Source organism: Rhinolophus sinicus, linkage group LG11 (assembly GCF_036562045.2).
Source record: "Rhinolophus sinicus isolate RSC01 linkage group LG11, ASM3656204v1, whole genome shotgun sequence".
NCBI classification, from domain to species: Eukaryota; Metazoa; Chordata; class Mammalia; order Chiroptera; family Rhinolophidae; genus Rhinolophus; species Rhinolophus sinicus.
In genome coordinates, this window is record NC_133760.1 from 918,425 (window position 1) to 926,351 (window position 7,927).

Consider the following 7,927-nt stretch of genomic DNA (forward strand, 5'->3'; position numbering starts at 1 on the left):
CTGATTATCATCCACACAGCTCATAGCTCAGCCCATTGGCTACTCTGGCCCATCCCAGTATCAAACCAAATGGTGTCTGTTTTGGGCTGAACTCCAATAGCCGTTCAAACCGCAGCAGCTCCCCAGCTACAGCCATCAGTATACCAGGCACCTCAGGTACTGGGGGCTGTCCTTCTCTGTAGACCGAGGGCTCCAAGTCCTCCCCTCTAGGCAGAGCGCTTGGCTCAGCCTGGGCTACAAGCTCCACCGGCCCCAGGACCTGTTGTAGCTCTGTGCTCAGGGGACTTGAACTGAGGGTGCTATATTGTTCCAAGTAGGCTCCCCACTTGGTGAGGGTGATGGTCTGTGCCACCCGTTTTGAGGCCCTGGGTCCATGTACGGACCTAACCTTGAACGGGATAGGTTGTACGAACCAACACCTGCGCCGTTCCTGTGATGGCTTCTGTGGCCACCAAAGCTGCGTATACAGCGGCCAACTGTTTATCAGGGAGTAGTAGACTTCTGCTCCTTTCCACAATTGGGAGCAGAACCCCACTGGTGATCAGAGACGCTCCTGCCATTGCCAGAGGCCCCAACTGTACCCCTCCTGGGTTACGTGAACATCAAGTTCAAATGGGCGACCTGGGTCTACCACTTACAGAGCCTGTGCCTGCTGCACTGCCCATTTTGTGGCAACAAATGCTTGTTCTATAGCTTCTGTCCAATCCCATGGGGCCCTCTTATTCACCATGGAATATAAGTCTCTTGCCATCTGTGCTTAACGGGGTATAAACACCCACCAATACCCCAGCAGACCCAAATACGCTTTGTAGTTGGGAGACCTTGGTCAGTCGGGGAAATGCCTGTATTTTATCAATAACAGCTTCTGGCATGACCTTTGTCTTACCTGACCACACAGCACCCAAACCTTGGCAGATAAGCCAGGGCCCTGGAACTTTTCCTCATTCACCACTCAGCCACATGACTTCAGGTGGCAGAGGAGAGAGGGAGCTGCTTGCTCTAAACCTGAAAGAATCAGATGTTAGTAACATGTCATCAACATAGTGAAACAAGATCTCAGAGGACGGGTGATCCCACTGTGCCAAGTCCTGGGCCATGAGTCCACGGCAAATAGTGGGGCTGTGCACGTGTCCCTGTGGGAGGATGCCAAAGGGCCATTGATGCCTGTCCCCAGTAAAGGCAACCTGCTCCTGACTCTCAGGCGCAAGCAATGTCAAGAGAAGAAGGCATTCGCCAGATCCACTACAGATAGTGGTACATTCCCAGGCATACCGTCAAGCAGTCCATCAAATCATAAATGGAGGCACTGCCGCGTGCAAAGGTGGCCCCACCTTGTTCAGTTCCCTATGGTCCACAGTCATTCGCCAGGTCCCGTGAGGTTTCTTCACTGCCCATACCGGGGAGATAAAGGGACTGCACATGGGTCTCACAATATGTGCCTTCTCCAGCTCTAATATTGTGCCGCCAACCTCCTCCTCTTCCTCCAGCAGGCGGTACTGTCTCACCGTAACCACTCGCCGGGGCTGTGGCAACACTTGAGTGGGATTATGAGCATGCCCACATGTCACTGCTTTCACCACCCGGATCCAGAGGCGGAACTCTCTGACAGGTCTGCAAGCTGAGGCCCCGCAGCACCTCCACCCCTAGAATATGTTCCGGGACGGGGGAGACATATACCGTGTGGGTCCGGAGGGAAGCCTTCCTATACCCGGTGGTAAGGAAACATCTTTTACCATCACAGTCTTTCCCCCATAGCCGTCAATGCAGATTGCTGGTCTGGGGAACAGTTCTGGGTTCCCATAAACAAGACTGCAGTCTGCGCCGGTGTCAACCGGGGCCAAAACCCTCTACACATTAGAAGGGGACCAATGTATGGACAGTTCCACGTGGGGCCTCCGGTCCCTGCTCGTCCCCTTTGACTGGGTACCTTGGCCACCCCCTAGTCAAACTGGAAGGAGCTGGCCTCCAGCGGTCTCATGAATTCCTGGAGGAACACAGGTCGCTGCCATAGGGACGGAGGTACCATCACAGAGGTTAGCTTTTCCATTTCGCCTGGGGAGCAGAGAATGCTGTCTGCTCCCTTGTCCCACAAGCACAGCAACCAAGGCGGCAGTGGCTCTGCAGGGTGTTGCCGGCACTGCTTCCCCAAGTCTCACAACAACGTGGGTGTATAGGGAGTGTAAGTTGTGAACTCAGTCACTGCTGGGAGGCCGGCAGCAACGCCCCTGGGCCCCAAAGTTTGTTCATATTTTACATTTTGCTGCCAAACACAGGGGTGTGGGATGTCTTCAGACTCCCCAACGTCTTCCGTCGGGAACTCCGGGGGAGCGTCTGTTTCAGAACCCCCACCATGGAGGTCCCCCTCGAGCTGACGGACTCAGGCCTCCAGCACTTCCTCTTGAGACTGCAGGTCCCCATTCAGGCTGCTTCAGCGAGCACTTCCTCTTCGGTGCTACGCAGTGCAGTGAGGGACGTCCCGCCACATGGCCGGCAGTGACTTTCGCCTGTTCTAGGAACAGCTCAGTAAAAACCTCTCAGGCCTTTTCTATGCTGACTGGAGAACCATCCATATCTTCCCACCCCTCCACGGGGGCCCGGCTCCTGAGAACAGCGGCCATTGGATACCGCACACTCTGTGGGGACCATATGTTCTCTTGTCCCGGGACGGACAGCTCTCATATCCGGCCAGGACCCTGCCCGCTGTGCCAGGTGTCCAAGTGGGTGAGGGGTCCACGGCTCTGGGAGCTAGAAGAAGATGCGTGGAACCGAAGGCAAAGCAGACATACTTTACTCAGGCTTATTGGGCACAATCAGCCCCATCACAGGATGCAGCCAGCAGCCCCGTCCTGTCTCAGCAGCCCCCTCATGAAACAGCCAGCCCCCTTTATACCATCCAGAGACAAAGGTGGCTCACAGCCAGGGTGCTTACACGAGGATACTTACAGTATGTCTGCAAGATGGACGGGGCCTGCATGGCTTTCCATCTCATCGGACTGGCAGGTGGCCAGGTCAGGCCAGCAACTGGCTGGGAGGGAGCCTGACCAAGTCTATTTTCCCTGCAGGGCCTCCTGAGACCAAAGAGTGTCGGATGCCAGGCGTATGAGCCCCCTGCTCTGCTGTGACAGGTTAGCACAAGTGTGATGGCTCACAACACGCTTTATTCTCTTACGGTTCTGGAGGTCAGAGTCCGAACCGGGCCTACTGGGCTGAAATCCAGGTGTCTGCAGGGCTGTGCTCCTTCCTGTGGACTCCAGGGCAGAGTCCATCCTTGTCTTTCCAGTGTCTAGAGGCCCCGCATTCCGGGACATGTGGCCCCTTCCTTGTCCTCAAAGCCACCCCTGCCGGGCCACCCTTCCCAGGTGGCATCACTCTGACACTGAGCATCTGCTCCGTCCCCACGTTGAAGAGCCTGGCGATGACACTGCCTATCGTGACTACTGCTGCTGTGGGCGTGAGAGCACAGACGTCAGGTTTTGTTGGCATTTCTTCAAGTGTGGACCATTCCTTCGCTGAGTTGTGTGTTGATTCTGGGCTCAGGTTTCCAGGAGCTGCCACATCACCTTCCGGTGGCTTCACCATCGTGCAGTCCCACCAGCAGGGCACACGGGTTCCTATTCCTCCAATTCCTTGCCACATTCATCCTGATGAGTGTGAGGTGATATCTCACTGTGGCTTTTGTTTGTGTTACCTTCCCTGGAGTTTTGATCGAAGACACTGGAAACCGAGGAGACCACAGATGAAGGAAGGCAGAGACCATTCCAGGAAGGGAAGAAGTGGGTGCAGGGAGGCCCAGGGCAGGTGCAGTTTGAGCCCCTGGGTAAGGCAGGTGACAGGTGTGAGTCTTGGAGCCCTGGGGAGGTCCCTCCTGGGACGCTGGGGTCTAATCTCTCTGGCGGGCGCCCTCCTGAGTTCTGTGTGGGGACGTGCGCTGGCTGAGCCCAGCTTCTGCCAGAATCGCCACCAGGATCAGCAAGACCACACCGGCCAGGCCGAGGCGGATACAGTTCCCCGCCATGTACTTCCGGGAGGCAGGGGCTGGAAGCAGAGGACAGGAGTCACTACCAGGTGGACAGACCCCAGCCCAGCTCTGGTCTTATGAGAAAGGAGCTCCTTGTCCTTTGGGCACAGAGCCTGTCCTGCCCAGCGCTCCCCCTGGACGCACTCCCAGGTGACCTACCTGTCTGGGAGCCCACTTCTGTGGGCAGGGGAGTGACTTCACCGGGGCCTCCTAGGAGTCAGAAAGAGTGGATGGATGTCTCATTCAGCCTTGTCTTCACCCCGTTCTCAGGCTGACCTCCCTCTGAGCCCCATCCAGGTCCCTGTCTCTCCTAAATCCCTACACTCCTCCCCTACCCGAGAACCCTGAGTCCACAACCCCAGGTACCATAAATAGTCAAGTTTGATCCAGGGTGAGTCTCCCCGCTCCTGGCTCTGAGATCCCCCAGGAGTGAACAGGCCTTCTGCTGTAGGAGGATGCAAGATTTCATTGTCCGCTGAGTGTCCACTCAACCACAGGGAGAAACAGGACCCCTGCCCCACTGCCACCACACTGCCCACTCCACAGCTGAGTCCCTAGGTGTGGACACTTAGACTGAGAGGTCTCTACTCCCCAGCCCAGGAGGGGGCTCAGTGTGGGGAGTTGAAGGGACCCTGTGAAGGGGGCAGGAGAATGGCTGAGCCTGAGCTCCCTGGTCATTTCAGCTGTTTCTGGCCCCTCACCTCCTGCAGCATCCACACCTGGCCTCTTTCTCTCCACCACTCAGTATACATGACGCCGTCTGGACTCCCAGAATAGCAGACAGGGAGACGTGGGAGCACAGGGATGGCACTCTCTCTGCTTCCACTTGGCTGAGGGTCTGGACACCCCTCAGAACACCCCACGCCACCTGTTAAATTAGCACCAAGCAGCTGGTCCCTGGTCCATGGGCAAACAGGACGGGTGGCAGCCACCTCACCAGGCCACAGGGTCAGAGGGTCCCGGAGGCTGACCCCACCTAGCAGGATACTGTACCCACAGTGCCCCAGGTCAGTCACAGGGTCAGGATAAACTACGCAGAAACCCCCCAGGCCTGGACGATGAGGGCCACGATGGACACTGTGCACTGACCCAAGGTATGCCTGAGTTACAGCAGGATGAGTAAAAAAGGGAGAGAAGATACTCAGCGTTAAAGGAAGAAGTTCCCCCTCCCACCATCTCTCCATGAGTGGTGTCACCCTCCTCACTGAACCCTGACTCCAGGAGACATCTCATGTGACTTGCCCAATTAAGGGTGGACCACACTGCAGGGGACATGTGGCCTAGGCCTCCCACCAAGTGGAAAGGAGGGTTTAACACCATCCTGAGCAAAAGGACACATGCTCCCTTGAAGGGGGTCTGTCCCCACCTGATCTCTGGAAGTCCACTCCACACCCAGCCTAGCAGGGCCAGCTCCCTGCCCACCCGATGCTGGGCTGAGTGTCCAGGCCATCGTGGTGTCCAGATGGGGCCAGAACTCCAGGGCCCTGAGCATGGTGTGAAGGCTGAGGGACACGTGTGCAGACGGGCAGGGGACCCAGAGGACTGGGGGTCCCCAGGAGGGCAGGGAGCCCGTGGATAGAGGACACAGCTGGGGACAGTGTCCAGGGACCTGGCACATACCTGAGGGCAGAGTGGGGACTTCCTCATCTGTCAGCACCAGTTTCAGTGCCTCACTGTGTTCAGACCAATCGGACCCTTTCCTATAGACACAGCGATAAGGCCCAGCAGTGACGTCACTCACTGCATGGATGAAGAATCGGGCCTCCGTTCCCGGGGATCCATGTTGAGACGTGATTTTCTGATCCATGTATGCAGATCTGTTCTCCTTCTGCTCCAGGCGGAATGTGTGAGCCCCAGCAGGGCCCCGGCACAGGATGGTCACAGGCCGCCCCCGGGGGACCTCAGGGCCTGGCTCGGCTCTGAGGGAGGGTGGGGGCAGGTGCCCTGGGAGGAAGCAGAGCAGGACCTCAGGTGCGTTCTGAGGAAACCGCCACACCTCACAATTCACCCATTTTAAGTGTGTTCAATGTGTTTTAGCAACTGTACAGAGTTGTGCATCCATCACACTCCAATTTTGGAACATTTCCATTATCCTCCCCCCAAAAGCCCCCAAGCCCATTACAGGTGGGTGTGAATTCTCATCACTGGAGAGTTATTTCCCTACAGGACAAAAGGACCCCTAGTCTTGGTCACATCTTGGACTTTTCTAGGGTGCAGCGGTAGGTGTCAGAGCAGCCTGGGGGCCTGGTTATATCTCCCTGCGCACGGCCTCTTTCTAGGGAGACAAAGAGGGCTGGGAGGAAGGCACAAGATGAGGACGACCAGGTCATTGGGGCGACAAAGGAAGCAGGAGTCTGAGTCAGTAGGAACGATCTGGGCCTCCTGTCTCCAGGGCAGGTCCTCTGTGCAGCTCCCACCTCTGTTCCCTCTGTATTGTCTACCTTCTTCTCAGCCTTATTTCCATTTCCTTGTAATAAGGCTTTTGAAAAGCCCATGTGTCGCAACTAGGCTGGGGTAGGGGGTGGGGAGGAAGAGAGGCTTTGTAGCCCTGAAACAGGAAGATGGCATCAACGTTATGCAGTCCGGGATAGAGACAGGCAGGAGCTGGCAAAAGTTCGTTCATTCATTCATTCATTCATTCATTCATTCATTCATTCATTCATTCATTCTATGTTTCCTCCATGTCTTACTTCCTATCTCCCCAGTCATGGATGCCCTCCATGTGCCATTGGGTCCACAAGCACGAGAAACACACACAGGGTCCCTGCCTTCGTGGGCTGAAACACAGAAGCTGATTAAAGAATTGTGCAAATCCACAGCTACGCACTGTGATACGTGCCCGCGGGTGAGTGTGGGAATATCAAGGCTGGTGGAGGCAGAGCTCCCATCCTCTGGGAGTCAGAGGGAAGAGGCACTGAGCTGACACCCCAGGGCCAAACGTGAATTACCCAAGCTGAGCGATAGGGGGCGCCGGGCACTCAACAGGGAGATGTCACCCTGGGAGGAAGCCTGGAGTCTAGTGGGGAAAATGGTGTTTGTGAAAGTGAAAGAAAGCCAAGGTTTCTGAAGATAAGTGAGTCAGGCCGTGTGGGGACACACAGATGCAGACAAAGAGATCTGTGGGTCTCATTTTATCTGAAGATAAATCGTGAGAGGACTCTAGAGAACATAATATTTTGCCTGAAAATAAAAAATTATGTATGAAAAATGAAATTTTTAAATGTAGACTCACCATTTTGCATGTGAATCATCTGGCCCAGGCAGAGCGCTGGAAGAGAAGCTCAATGAGGAAAACGCCCAGCCCCTGGTTTCCTCACAGGGCTGCAGACAAGGGGCATTTGATGGAGCCGGATGTGAGCCCCCGTAGCTTCCAAACCACCCTCCTCAACATCGTATCTAAGCACAGTCTTTCTCCTTGCCCTGAAAGTCTCAAGATAAACCCCCAGTCTCCTCTTCCAAGCAGGTCCTCCTCCCCAGTCCTTCTTCCAGTCTGAAAAAGTCCCCACACCCAGAAACCAGCATCTAGGGCTGAACCTTCCATGGTCAGACTTAGGTCTGGGACACAGCTGAGGGGGCAGACCCACGGAGGGGACCACTTTGCTCCCCTAGGGTCCCAGAGTCTCCTGGACTGGACTGAGAACTGAACAAGGACACAGACCCTTCCCCAAGTCCCACCCCCTCTGTCCCTGGAAAGCGGCCCCTCCATTCCAGACTCACCCAGGCCCAGGATGGTGGTGGGGTGAGGGGCCATGGCCACCCCTGCTGCCTGTGCCGTCCTGGAGCCAGTGGGTGCAAGGACGGAGCCTGCAGCTGACAGAAGAGGACAGGATGTGTTGGCCAGGGGCTGTCTTGGGGTTTCTACGTCAACTACCTCACCCAAAGGGGAAGCACACTCTCCCATCCTGTCTA

At 56.0% G+C, this 7,927-nt stretch overlaps 1 long non-coding RNA gene across 5 annotated transcripts; it reads right to left on the reverse strand.

Annotated features, from left to right (window-relative positions):
* Positions 1-826: 826 nt before the first annotated feature.
* LOC109439943 (leukocyte-associated immunoglobulin-like receptor 2) lies at positions 827-7,927 on the reverse strand. 5 transcript variants are annotated; one of them, XR_012490527.1, is made up of 7 exons: positions 7,736-7,927; positions 7,251-7,286; positions 6,709-6,795; positions 5,639-5,962; positions 4,385-5,118; positions 4,178-4,228; positions 3,959-4,035 (listed from the first exon to the last, which is right to left on the reverse strand). It is a non-coding gene; the product is annotated as a leukocyte-associated immunoglobulin-like receptor 2 (long non-coding RNA). The 5 variants fall into 5 exon arrangements; XR_012490524.1 differs by lacking the exon at positions 4,385-5,118 and having other exon boundaries at positions 827-4,035; XR_012490528.1 differs by lacking the exon at positions 4,385-5,118 and having other exon boundaries at positions 827-4,035; positions 7,251-7,339.